At 35.7% G+C, this 14,841-nt stretch overlaps 1 protein-coding gene across 1 annotated transcript in view; it reads right to left on the bottom strand.

Annotated features, from left to right (window-relative positions):
• Positions 1–14,841, bottom strand: part of LOC310880977 (uncharacterized protein) — a 1,343,899-nt gene that overhangs the window by 777,144 nt on the left and 551,914 nt on the right. Inside the window, exons 14-15 of the mRNA XM_083797545.1 lie at positions 4,443–10,432; positions 3,407–3,583 (exon numbers count right to left, since the gene is read on the bottom strand). The gene's annotated coding sequence lies outside the window, so the exon portion shown is untranslated. The remainder of the gene's footprint in view (positions 1–3,406; positions 3,584–4,442; positions 10,433–14,841) is intronic.

Raw genomic sequence — 14,841 nt, 5'->3', positions numbered from 1 at the left:
AACGGCAGTAATTTGGCATACAGATGATACAACAGAACTGAAGGCTATGAAAGCATATAGCCTGGTATACAGACACTGTATCTCCAGATTATCCAAGTCCAAAGTATAAGCACATCCTTAACAGCACTCTAATGGCTCCTCCAGGTGGATTTTCTAATGTTCTATTCTATGGTTGAGCTCAGACTACAGTTTATTGCTCCACAGGGCTACTTTTATGTCAGTCCCTGACCTGGTAATACATTTTCATTAAGCCAGTAGAAATTACTGACTTTGGGTTTCTAACACTGACAAATTAGTGTGAAACTACTCAATATATTTAAAAAGTTATCAGGGAAGAGATGGATAGACAGCAAAATCCCAGACCTTTTTTTCCATAAGGAAGTGTGCTGAAAGACGCTCCCCACACCCCTACCCCCCTCAGTCACTGACACCACCAAAAACTCATCTTTTTTTCTGTGGTTGAAACAAATATGATGTTCCATCCTTCTCTGTGTCAGTACATGAGACTGCCACTCACCGTATTTCTGCTGGATGATCAGTAAATATCCATTTCAACTGGTACATATTAGTTGAAATATAGACTTTGGGAAGTCTTTTCACTTACCAAAGACATTTCAGTGAAGAAAAAGCCTCACAAGCTCAAAGTGTATACAAAGGAAATTCAAATACATCTGAACAGTGAGAGCTAGCATTCTAAATAAACAACATATGCTCTATAATCAACGTATGCTCTATAATCAACAATATTTTTTATAAAAAGAAAGTAAGCAAACAGTCTTCAGTTTACAGGTTTAATTAAAAACAGCAAGGGCATTTCACATTATGATCTAGAAAATCATGGAAATAAATTAAGGACACAAACAGTGCTAGTTTCTCATGTAAATTGCTCTTCCATTGCATATATTTGCATTTTATAATCACAGAGGACTTTCTACATAATAGCACATATCCTTTTTTTTTTTTTCCTAATACATATTACAGAATGGAATTACAGCTAGCTGTCCCTATCTTAAAACTAGCACACATCCTAACAATAATTTCACATGATTCTCTTAATGCCCACTTAAAGCATCATAGAAAAAAGTGGTAACCTAGGGTTTATATTATATCCCATTTCACATCAGGATATATACTACAATTCAGTCTATATGCATAGAACGAACTGTTTGTGAGAGTTACAAGTTTTGGTGGTTTCTCATATTCATACTTTAGTTTCTACAGAAGCACTTAACTAATTTTTGTATTTAAAGCCTTTACATCCTAGACTTTGTCATTACAGAGACATATTAGACCTTTTTTATTTTACATACCTATTAAACGACCACTCTTTTTTCCTTGGAAAATGGTATGGAAAACCATTTGGATGTTTATATAGTCAATGTTTACCCCCCTAAAGAGAGGAATAATTATTTACATCTTTAAATTAATTCTAAGTACAAAGGCATGTGCATAAATAAGTGGAAAAGGTGAAAATGTAGATTTGCAGCAACTACATGAAATTGATGAATTATTGCTACAAAGATTTGTATGTGTAGACCATTCACTTCTAACATTAATGGTTGCAAAGAGAGCTCTTCGTATTATCTGAATGCTCTACCCGAAACTAGTGAGCTACCATAGAACTGACTTGTTGATGCTATAGCTTCTATTAGAAACAACAACAACCAAAAGCATCTTGTATCAACTTGATGCAATCATGGATGCAGTGACAGGACCCAGTTAGGTATTCCTAACCAATTAAACTGATTAGGTCATATACGGTTGTTATTTCTGAATACCCATTCTTAATTGCACTTCAAAAAAATATGTATTTTTATTTCCAGGGGAAAGAAAAAGATTAAAAATATTCAAAATCCAGGTTATCTGGTAGTTCTAAAACTAACTTTCAGAGCCACTCTTTTACTGTCTGGGCAATGGTACTTCTCTGAGTCCTTGGTTTAGCTCACCTAACACTTGGTAGCCAACAAAGGCTTGGGCACTAGGCATTTACTCCCTGTAAGCTTCCTTCTGGGACATGGAAACAGCCTCATAGGCCAATTCAGCCCAGCTACCATCTGAATACCTTGTGACATCTCCTCTCTCTCTATTTTTCCTCTCTGAAGAGGACAAAAAACTTCATAATGTTTTGACACCTGCAAATAAGAAGGTTGAACACAACCTTATTCTGCACCCTTAGCCCTGGGCACAGGCAGCCAGTGAGCACCCTGCACTGCCCAGCATCAGAACTGCTGTGGTTTTTGCTGGTCTGTAGCACTAGCTTTAGAGACCCTGTGATATGGACTTGTGTGTGTCACACAGTAACAAACACTCAAAAGAGCTGCATGCTACTGGTGGTGTTACATTACAGTGGGGTTTTGCTGTTTACTCTCCTATTCTCCCCTTCTAAGTCAAAACCCCCTAGGTATTTAAGATTTTTAAAATTCAAAATACAGAAGTTGAAAAGCACATAAAGTGGGTATAAATGTATATAGGAAATTGAAAGTTAACTTTAAATAACTTGCAATAAGTTTGCCAACTTCAGTACAGGAATAAACTTACCATGTAAATATGATAATGAGTAAATTCTAACATATTCAGTCAAACATCTACAGAATTTTTTGTGTCTTGCTTAATTAGTTACAGTTTCATGTATTGCCATTTTTCATTAACTTTGTAATTCCTGGGCATGCATAGGTGGGTGCCTCGCTAAATATTATTTGATTAACACACAGTACTCATATAATATATGCTAATTCTTATTTGCTAGGAAGTTAATTATAAAGCTTTGATAATCGGTTTTGATAAATGTAATTTGGTGGAAAATGTGTTTTCCTGGAACAGAATTATATTAATTTAGGTGGCTTTTTTTTTTTTTTTTTTTTACTTTTCTTTTTCTTTGGTTAGACTGTTATTCACCTCATTATTGAGATGAATCATTTGCCTGCAGTATAGGCAAGCCAACTTTGGAGTATGCATCAGGTTACCCTTCCTTTTTAGTAACTCTTCCCATATTGAAAGCTTTACAAAAGACCATTTGCATGTAAAAATACATTAAGATATATAACAAGAAGGAAATCATAGAATCATTAAGGCTGGAAAAGACCTCCAAGATCATCTGGTCCAACTGTCCCCCTACCACCAGTATCACCCACTAGACCACATCCCTAAGCACCAGGTCCAACCTTTCCTTACACACCCCCAGGGACAGTGACTCTACCACCTCCCTGGGCAACCGTGCCAATGCCTGACTGCTCTTTCTGAGAAGAAATATCTCCTAATTTCCAGCCTAATAAAGCAAAGTTAGCGTGACTTGCTTTGAAAACAACTAAGAGATTGCTGAAAAAGAATTTATAGCAAAGTTAAGTCTACACGAAAAGCAGGGCCTTGTGACATCAAAATGTCATCATGAAAGAAAACGAGCACTTACATGTTACAAGCTGGGCAAGGTTCTCAGCACGTTACACTGAATGTGTGACAAAGGCTCTAAAGGAGCAAGTCCAGTGAGAAAAGGAAAAATCTGGAGTAATTCAGCACTCGCTCACTTTGGCAGGCATCAGGCACGGAAACCAAGTCGGTAATTCATGAAGGGATAGTAAGATCCTCGCTGTGGGAGAGAGACACGGGGACAAGCTGAGAGGACAGCCTGCCAGGGACCTGGCCGGTGACTGCGCCTCTGTACCAACAGGCCTCCTTGATGGGTCTGAAGTGAAAACAGGTGCACATTGTCCCAACGACTGAAGTCATTTTTGTGTGGAAACAATGACAACCTTCTCCAAAGGGACAAAGGTCTTTCAAATTCTTCTTTCTGGGAAATTTAAGTTCCCTATCTCCTTTCTTTGTTGGCATCTCTGACTTCCCTCCCTGTCTCCAGCTCCTAGTTGCCTGAGTAAGAACATGGAACGTTTGGCTGCCAGAATCTGTCTTTTCTGTTCTTTAGTATCTGTAGTATATTATGTTCTTGTCTCTGGGAGTCCCACAAGCAACCAGCATTATTCCAAAATTATCATGACAATACCTTTTCTTAATACCAATTTCTTAAGAAATTTCTTAATACCAATTTCTTAAGAAATTAAGAATAAATTTGAATTAAACTTGCTGGTATTCATTGTGAATCATACAACTCATCTTAGATATAAAATTAAATGGGTATATGGAAAAAATACTGTTATTAGATATTGATGTGAATCAATATCTATATTTAGCATAGTTAATCTCTTGCACAAACAAAATGTGGGTTATTTATTCAGGTTATTATCCTTCAGCTTAATTTCTAAACTTCTGAAGACTTCAAAGGACTATACAGAAGCTAGATAAAGAGCTTATCTGCATAATTCTTATGCTAATTCAAAGAGGTGTCTTAACTAAAAGGATGCCTACATGCACAGCAAGGGTTCACTGTTACGAATTCTTTCCCCCTAAAAGCTTAAAATATTACAAACACATTAGGTCATGATTCATCTTACTTCGTTTTCTTCAGTAAGTACTTGGTTCTGGCTGCAGACTTGAGCTTGGTTACACCCTGGCTGACCTCTCACATACCTGGGACAGCTGAGGCTGCTGCCACAGTGCATGTGTGCTAACAGAGCATGAATTACAAATTATCATACTTTTTTTAATATATATATATAGCTTGATGTCCTGCATAATGGCAAAAGAGAAATTAGTGTGTGAAATGCTAGTAACTGCTGCTCATCAGAAATGTGTACTCATTCAAAAAACTGGAACCAGTAATTTTGTCACCAAGTTTTCCCTTCCCCATCCCTACACTCCCACATCTCCAAGCCTACTGTACATTAATCATTTTACCCTTAGGATATAATCAATTTGCAGTCCCAACATTACACATCTCTGACAATATAATTTCTACATATTGTTTATAACTTTGTAAGCCTTTTAGTTCATGGAGTTTAAAGACAAACTGAAATGATTTACACATAATAAGTAGAGTTTTTTGGTGGAATTTGGATAGTTTTTTAATGTTTTTTATCATCTATTTAAAAAAATATATATTATTTGTTAATACTATTTCTGTGCTGTCAAAAAGCACCAGTTACTAAAGAAAATAGGTTGCAGTTTGTTGCATAAAAATGAATAAAAGGTCTAAATGCATATTCTGCTAATGTAATCAGAGATCAAGATTTGTAATTTATAAAATTAATGTTTAATACTTAATGAAACAATGATGAGAAAAACACTTAAAAAATATAATGGTTCTGCTGTTTTCTCTACATTATTAGCTTATGATACACCAATTTGTTTCATATGTGACTTAACTATTGTCTCAACATGAGGATGTATCCAATCACAACTGCTTTCGAACACAGTAAAAAAGGAAGGACAACTGGTTCGAAGACTCCAAGGAGAAGAAGCTTTCTGGCTGGAATACCTCATCCAGCAAGTCATGTATCCATGAAAAATAGGTGGGTGTGACATTATGTGATGTTAAACACCTATATTTTCTCACACATACAGTATCTATATATGTAAATACATTTTCCAAGTATCTACCAAACGCCATAAATAAAGAATTATCTACCTCTTATAAACTATGACCACAGTGACAGAATTGTGAGGAAATACTCAGCTGTTGTAACTGATAGAGCTCCAGGTAATTCTGCTGCCTTCACACACACATCCACACCAACAGAATTTTCTTAATGTAATTCATAAGAAAATACCACTACCATTTAAAATATTTGTAATCAAATGCATGTTGCAGCCTTTACAAATTACAGTGGCTTTTTTTTTTTTTTCCTAGAAGCTTTTCCACCCTCTGCTTTTTATTGTGCATACAATTGTTAGGGTTAGTTTTTAACTTTTTACACACTGTGTGCTGGCTTCTTAATCATGACTGTGCACATATATTTTCATTACCAGATAACTGAATGTTTGCATTAGTAGTTCAGCAAAATATAAAATAAAATTGTTGCCCACAAAGCAATTCCCTGAGACTATTTTCACAGACTTCTTTATATAAAAATGAATTAACTAGGTTTACTTACTTGATGAAAATGGTACAGCTCTGATTCACAGACACAACTGAAGGAGGATTTTCATTTTAAAAAAGGGAAAGCACACAATATGAAAGAAATATAATTCTCCTGAAAGTATAAAAAAAAAAAATCCTGAAGAGTCACTGCTTTCTACATTATACGTTATTCTTCCTGGAGTTACACTAGTTTATTTCTGTAATAAATAACTCATTAAGATAGCATCATTAGGCTAACCACTAAGTTGCCATGATATAATATACTGCTAATGATTTCCTTTGCTTTCATGAAATACTTCCCTCTTTTTCTACTCTCCTTTATCTCCCTAAATATATACAGCCAGACTTTCCAGTATTTGTTTTGAACTAGTCTAACAAAATCAGAAATTGTTTTAATGGATCCTAGAATCATAGAATCATAAAGGTTGGAAAAGACCTCCAAGACCATCTGGTCCAACCGTTCCCCTACCACCAATATTACCCACTAAACCATGTCCCCAAGTACCACATCCACATAAGGAAAGGTTTTTCCTTAAACACCACCAGTGATGGTGATTCCACCACCTCCCTGGGCAACCCGTGCCAATACCTAACCACTCTTTCTGAGATGGAATTGGAGTGACAGTCTACAGGCTTCTTAGCAGATCTTATAGAGAAGTCATAGAATCAAACTCAGATGTAGATAGATTCTAGCTAAGAAGGTATCCCTCAATGGTAAATGAGTATGTTCAGACAGGTGTAGCATAAAATGTTAAAAATAATTTATATTATAAGGGAGTGGTCAGTTATAATACTTATGCATCTTGAAAAGCAAGGTAAGGGAAATATGCTTTGCTTTATTCTCCTCTGAGTTGCTTTTCTTCTGCTGCTTTTAAATGGCAACTCGTTTTTCTCCCTTTGCAAATCGTGCTCTTTGTGTCAGTTTATACAATTGTGGAAAATTGATCACCTGGTGAATACTAAATTGTTACATATTATTTTAATCCTCAAAATCCTACTCCACCCTAATCATTTGGGTGGGAATAAATGGGAATTAAGTTTCCACTGTTTATTTCACCCCTACTACTTCTGTTCTTACTAAATCTGGTATGTGTAAACAGGGTACTTCAGGCTAAGAAATTCCATTTCTATTGACAGCACCGTAGCCTGAATCGCTAATGGCAAGTACTCCTACAAAAGGAAATAATTAATCTTAGGACACTACAACTTTTGGTATAATCCTACCATATAATCCTATTGAGGCTATCTTTAACTAAACCTAAGATGATCAGGAGCTTCTATCCACTGACCTGTTAATCAGTACCCAGACATTATTTTTACGTGTCACAATTTGTTTTTAACCTCCGTTTTCACCCTGCCTATTTTAGTCCATGCACTGGCCTTGAATTCTTCACATCTTTTTCCAGAGTATCTAGATGTGATTGTTCCTTTTATTGAGCAGTGTGTTTGATAGATGTATCCTTTAAGAAAATCAATAATATATTTTAATCTCGGAGATATATTGGTAGAATACAGCTGCTGTCTACTGAGTATATTAATGTGACTTTTACTGTGAGGAAAATGCCTTGCTTTCTTAAAAACATTTCAAATTTTTCTCTGTTCTCAGCACACTCAAATGTAATGCAATTTTTCTGCTTGTGGAAAGGGGGGTAACTGGAATAGCAGAAATGAGAGTGAAGGAGCTGAAAGAAGAAGCCCTTTTTGGTAGAAAATATTCCACTTCTATTTCCAACTAGATCCGAAGGAACAGCTTTTGAAGGAACATACATTTATAAGGTGTTACGATATGGAATTTAAAGCATTCTGATTCCAGTATGTGGTCCTGTTCAGTACTGACACTGGCAACAGTAGATCTTCAAAATATTTGCAAATTCTGTCCAATGGATATTTCAGAATAGAACATAAAGTCACATATATCTACTTCAGTCCAGTGATTTACTATGCTGTATCAGGGCACAGATACTATAATTCATAGCTAAAATACATTTCTTATTTGGAAGCCTTTTTTTAGATCACTGACACATATAATCGACCATAACTGATTCATTTTGTTCTAACAGCTTACCCTGTAGCATTAACACTGCATTTCTTAATCATTCATGAAATGAGGTGGAGTCCTGATATCTCTTGTTTGCAAGTCAGTGGAAGTTTTGCCACTTCTTTCAATAGGATCAGATTTCAGCCTTTTCTATTTGTCACTGCATAGTGCATGTAGAAGCAAAAACTGAAGCTACAGATGCAGTAGAAATTCTAAAACACCACCCAATGAATGTAGCAATAAGTCTGTCTTAGTGATGACCTCCAAAAAATCTGTAAGTCTAGCATGTGAATTATGAGCACTCACTACGTTTTAACTCTTCATTGTATGAATAAAGACTGAAAAAAATATTTAGAACAGACTGATATTCTTTTACCTTCAACAGCCTACTCCAGTACATAATCACCAAGTGATTTTGCAGAAAGAACATTTTAGCAGACTCTTACATAAAACTTATGCAAATAGGAATTAGTAGCAGAGGTGAACAAGGCCTACCCAGCAACTAACGTCGAGTAATTTTACTTTTATTCTCAGCTATAAGCTATAAAAACACACCAAACATATCCTTACTCCTCAATTCTTAATATGCATGATGAAAGTCTGTTGTCTTTACCAAATTTCAGACTTCACTAAAATTCCTTTTTACATAGTCTATTTTTCTAATCTGGCACTTGAATTAACAGGATAACTTGTCAAACAAAAGAAACATCACTGTTTGCAAGTGGAGTAGTGTCTTTGAAAGAGCTCTGTAGAATAAAGACTTCTACATTATTACAGCATTAGATACAGCAACTCTAGCTGTTAGGATTAGATATAGCTTAGTTACTCTACACTTGCACTACTCAAACTTCGTTGACAGCAGTGCTACTAATGATTTACAGCCCAGCATTACAAAGGGGAAAAATAAATACATGCTAAACACATACAGATTCCTTTCTAAAGCTGTATTTCCTTACAGCGGATTACGGTATTGACTAGATTGATGGAGCTATTCACCTGTTGGTAAGCGCTAAAACAGTAGGTATGTCCACATAAATGAGCATGTATTAGGGCTGATAAATTCTTTCTGATGGCTTGGAAGTTAGTTTGATGGTATCATCCAATTTCCAATGAACGCAATCTACACTACAGAAATTCTAGGTGATAGCTAGTGCCTGTGTTTAGCACTCTCAGCCAAAGGCAACTGATCAGGGAATAGTCATGGGAACAAAATAGCCTCTTACCCCCAGAGTAAAGTCAAGTAAAGAACAATTTTGTTTGCTGACAGACCAGAACAGAAAACAAACAAAAAAAAATGTATTTTTGAGCCAAAGAAAAACACAATTCTTTTTTTTTTCTGTTAACAGAAATAAACCCAAAATGTCTTAACCTATTAAATAAATAATGAGATCTTTACTGTTCGTTTTGTTAATTAACCTTTTCTAAATTTTAAATTACTCAGTTTTTTAACTAAAGTGTACACATTTTGACTGTGACTATTTACTGAATTTAACTTACAGATCTAAAATTATTAATCTCCATAAGTAATCTATTCAGGGACCAATCCACTGACATTCATTGAAAAATTACTGCCTTAGATTTTAACAAAGAGATGGTTTAATCTTCACAACTTTTTTCCTGCATGAGCTGGATGAGTTGGAAAAGACTGTAGAGCTGCCAATTTTGCTGCTTTATTTAATGCAGAACACTTCAAATCTGAGTCTTTCAACCAAATAAGCAAAGCAGCATACAAAATCCAAACAAAATTTGTATTTCTAATACTTATCACAGTATCCTGGAACAGTGAGAGATAATGCTAGTAAACTATCCAAGAGCAGGAGACATTAAAACATACTGCTAATGATGTAACTGATTGAAGAATAGGCAAACAGACAATTGTACCACAGGATGCACATACAGTTTGCATGGTTGTACTTTAAATCTCAAAATCTGAAGAAAACAAAACAAAGGATATCACTCTGCCACCTTTACTCTTAATATTTTAATTGTCTGTATTTTTATTTCCTCTACCTACCCTTTCAAATACCTTCACATCAATATGACAGGAGCTCTTGGCACATATTTAATGACATATACATGCAAAGTCAAGGAGATGTAGCCAAATAGTGATTCAATGATGCAGAACTGGAAGAACTGACAGGGCCATTATATCATCAATCCACCTGTGATTACTGTCCCCAGAGACTGGCTTGTCAGCAAAGCACCACTGTGGCAAGAAGAAAGCAACCAAAATCTGCTGTATTTATGCAAAATCCACTTTGTGGAATTAAAAATTAAAAAAAAAAAAAGGGAAAGAAATTGTGGTTACTTGCAATGACAGCTGGACAGCTGGGGACGCAACTTCTGCCTTCCCTTTGTACATCATTGTAACCTGAGATTTATCTTCATAGGTAGTAGATCTTAATCCACAAGATAGGGCTTAAGGTCTGGAGGAGAAAGTCAGTACAGGTCACTCATGTCTCTAACAGCAGCTTTCTCACAGTGTTTTGACTGAAGAGTTCTCAGAAACTTCCATTTTTTACATTCTGCAATCAATTTCTGTGTACAATAAGTGAAAATCAAGAAATTGCATAGGTACCACAGGAAAATGAAGAAACAAAGGCAAACAAAGATTTATCTGCCTGAGGGAAGCAGAAGTATTCTAAAGTTCAAAATGGGTTATAATGTTAATCATCTGACTATCAAATATCAGTAGTCCCAATGGAGAAAAATACACGGGATTTGGATCTTAAACTAGCACAGGTATTTTCAGGAAGTTTCTCTCATATATTCTTGTTTGTGAAGGATGAGCTTAGCTCAAATGCTTCCCCCATACCAGCAAGCACTAAAGGGATGGAGGGTTCTACATGGAAAAGCTTATTATTCCCATAGGCAGAAGTACGAGAAAGACCAAACGTTTTCTTATACCACCTGTTTCAGATGTGCATACTGAAGTAAAAACATAGCATGTAATACATATGAGTGTCTGGTAACCCACTATTTGTTCAGTGGCCCTGAGGCACAGCTATAACTCACGCAGATTCCCAAGGACCTTTAATTTAAATTCTGTGTTTTTCTAAAAATGCTCTGTTGAGACAACAAAATGATTGTAAACAACAAACAAACAAACAAACAAAAAAAACACCCCTTTTGTTGCTGTTTTCCCTCAGCTGCTAATGTTATGCTGCAGTTTATAGATACACAGATAGGACAATTATATGACTTTGTTGCTACATTACTTTAAAATTAAATTTGAAAATGGAATTTCTTTAAAACTATAGAAAGACATAAACATATCTTCACTTTTTTTTTTTTTTTGTCAAGTTACTTTAGTTCCTAGTAGATATTTTCCCTCCTTTTAAAAATGGATTTTCACATTGGCAGTATGAATCTCACAGCTTTGAGCAATAACGAAACCCAGATAAAAGGGTTACTTTTTCTTCTTAATTAGAACTCTGACTGGATTGTCTATTTTTCAGAAGACAGGACTGTGATTTTCATATCTTCTGAATGTACAAGTAAACTGCATTTTCTGCAGTCGGAGTAATGAACATCAGTGAAGTCAGTTTAACATTGTCCATGGTTTGTAGTTGAGTATAATGTTGTAAGAACCATTACAAATGCTGATATACTTACAGTAACGTGTAAAATTTTGCTTTTATTGCCCAGTATGTTGGCTAATAAAAGCAGTTTCATCTATGTGTGTTCAAAACCAATTTATGTTTTGGATTTGGAGTTCTGCCTGATCAATTTTTACAAATGGTCTGGAAGTTTAAAACATGGTCTTTGTAAATTTTAGAGGGTAATGCTAAATACCAATAAAACCATCTTTTTAAAGAAAATTGTCAATCCATTTTTTAAGTAACTAACCAACGGGTTATACAACATCCCAGTTTAAGATACACCGCAAAGTCAATTTCATTTAATACTAAAAGAAAAATAAGTGTATTATCTTTAAGCAGTAATTGAGACAAACAAGTAAAAGTGTTGAAAGACATCAGCCCACCCGAGGACCAAGAATTCATTTTGTATTTCATCTTGTGCCTGGAACAGGCACCGCTGCCTCTTGCTCCTACCGCTTCAGAGACCAGAGAGCAGCGTTCTGAGTGGCTGCTTCAGGGATTTATGTTCCTCCAGGGTAATAGCGCTGATTATTTAATCACCTTGTATGCGCCACTTAGGCAGGGAGAAATGTAGTCATGTGCATCAGGAGTCATGAAGATCGATGGCACCGTCTGTTTCTTTCTCTCTGCAACAACCTGCTCTGACACTCCAGCGGCTGGAGCCAGCTTTTAGAACAGGTACGACATGAAATCAGATCAGCAGCCAAAACAGCAAAAAGCGACGTTCTGATGTAGAGGAAGTAGATTCCTATCCATTAACTTCTGTAGATAAGTAATGTATGTGAATTGCATTTCTGAAAGAACGGCTGACAACATCGAATAGATGATCGCTGGGCACGCCAGCTCCTGGTTGCAGGTTTGCCCCTTGCCTGCAGCAAAGTGTAGCCAAGTATGACAAAAATACCATTACCTTCAAATGATATGTTAGTCTGAAGTTGGGACTCCAGCTGGAACAAAACCACTGTCACATTTGGATCACCCCAACAAAGTCAAAGTAGCAGTTCTCTTTGAAAATAGCTTTTCTTTGAAAGTGTCTGTCATCATTGCAGAGCCAATACAAACTGCACTGTCCTCTCTATTCTATGAATAGTTGGAACATTATTAATAGAGAGAAAAGAAAATTTAATTGAGGTTGTTCTTGAATAAACTGTGATCAGTCATGGGTGCATAATCTGTGCGCACTAACAAGTTCCTACAGTATCTGTGCTATGCTGTTCTATCCTGTTATGACACTAAACAACCAGGGAAAATTTTAAACAATCTACCTAAAAGTTGTTCATAAAAAATGCTTTTTCAAAGATTTAGGCCATTCTAAAAACAAAGTGCTTTTTTTTTTTAAAATAATTAATAAGACTGTTTTCTTCTCTTGAAGAAAATTCCACTCTTCCAAGTGAGGAGGTTATTTGTAAATTAGAGTTTGGCTGGAACTTGCTAAAGGATACACTTAGCAGGATAACGTTCCAAAGTCATCACCTGTATCCCGCATTTCTCATACAATTTACATGTGTAAAGTTCTCTATTAAAAAAGTTTCTGTTCTTGCTCCCCATTAAGGATAAATGCTACTCAAAATCAAAGTATTACTCAAAATGTTTCCTACTTATGAGATGTGCAAATTTCCATCAGATACTAACATAATATGTAACATAGTAATGCTCACTATCCCTTTTCTTTTCAGCGTATCTTTTGCAAGAAGCTTCTCTTTCATTTTATAGGATGCCATTCTAAGATAGGACCAGAACTCAGAAAACTAACTCTTGCTCTGATGTTCTTATGATGAGCAAATTGCTGTCTTTTACATCTGGTATATGGTGATACATCTTCAAGTGATGCGAATCATGTTCTTGTCCAAGGGATGGATAGATGATCATTGTTCCTAGTAGCACCATCAGAGCAAGAATAGGTTTTCATTAATTTAAAAAAGGCTGAACAGATGCTACAGTCTTATCATAAGTGACATTAACAGAAACTGGAACATAGGCAACAAATACAATAACAATCCTAGTGAGAACTTTGTCCTGTTTACCAGCCATCCAGAACCAAAACTAGGATTGCCAACTGAACCTCCAGCCTTCTGCATCATTTTTCTAATGCAAAACCATCAGTATATATGGTCCCACATTTTCCTTTTAAGCCACGTGTGTTGTAACTGTATACTTAAGAGGACACATCCAATGATCATCATCGCTGCCTTTTAATCTTTAGGATAACTAATCTCATACCGCTACAGACATTTTTACTGTCACAGACAGAAAGACTGAATGAATCTTATGCTGAATGAAATGCAGGAAACTACTGCAAACAGAAATCTTTGTTTTCATACTGAGTGAACAATCAATGCTATCCTTTTTTGTCCAAGTTTTAACTTGCTGCTTTGAAAGACAGATTTCCCAAGATTTGCGAGAAAGTTGCTGATTTGAACTATGAACTAGGTACTACTGGCATACTGGCAAATATCTTTTAACACTTGCTGGAATATTTGGAACACCAAAAAGCATGGAATTTTACAGAAGTCTGCATCAACTCTTCAGTCAGGTAAGAACCTAAAAATGAATGACTACTTTCCAGCAATTCCTCTTCCCTCCTTAGCTTGTTGCAAAGGTGCTGTGAGTACAGTAAGTAGAAGGAAGGCAGTATGAACAGCTCTGCACCATTCCAAACTCCAGCAAAGTTTGTTCCCATCCTGGCACTATGGCAATCCTCCTTCTACTATAGTGTGTGGTCAGAGGGGTTATCACCATCTAGGCATCAGATTTCCAGCTTCAAACAGCATAAAAGAAAAAGGTTTTCTCTGCTTAGCTATTTGCAAAGGACTTTATGCATACTTTGATATAATGCTTTTGAAGTCAATGAAACTAACTCAGTGAAAAATTCCTTTGTTGGGTTTGACTGTGCAATGCTGGAAAGTTCAAAAGAAAACTGAATATGCAGATATTTTTACTAGGAAAAGGAGAAAATATTCTCGTAAGACAGAGAAAATCAAACTACCTCCTAACTTATGTATAGGGGCTTCAATATTTTTAAAAGCAACAGAAAGATGGTGTATAGATAGAGGGGGAACCACAGGAATTTCTAAAACATGCAGTAATGATAAACTGAATTCAGCTATAGAAAACACAAGTCTCCTTTTCCTGTATTCCATAAGATTAAGAAACTGTAATCATAGGAGCCTTTAGTATTGATTCATTACAATAAAAAAGAATTTTAATTAAAGAATTTAATTAAATTAATTAAA

Source organism: Anser anser (assembly GCF_964211835.1).
Source record: "Anser anser genome assembly, chromosome: 13".
NCBI lineage: Eukaryota > Metazoa > Chordata > Aves > Anseriformes > Anatidae > Anser > Anser anser.
This window is presented reverse-complemented; position numbering and strand designations above follow the sequence as displayed.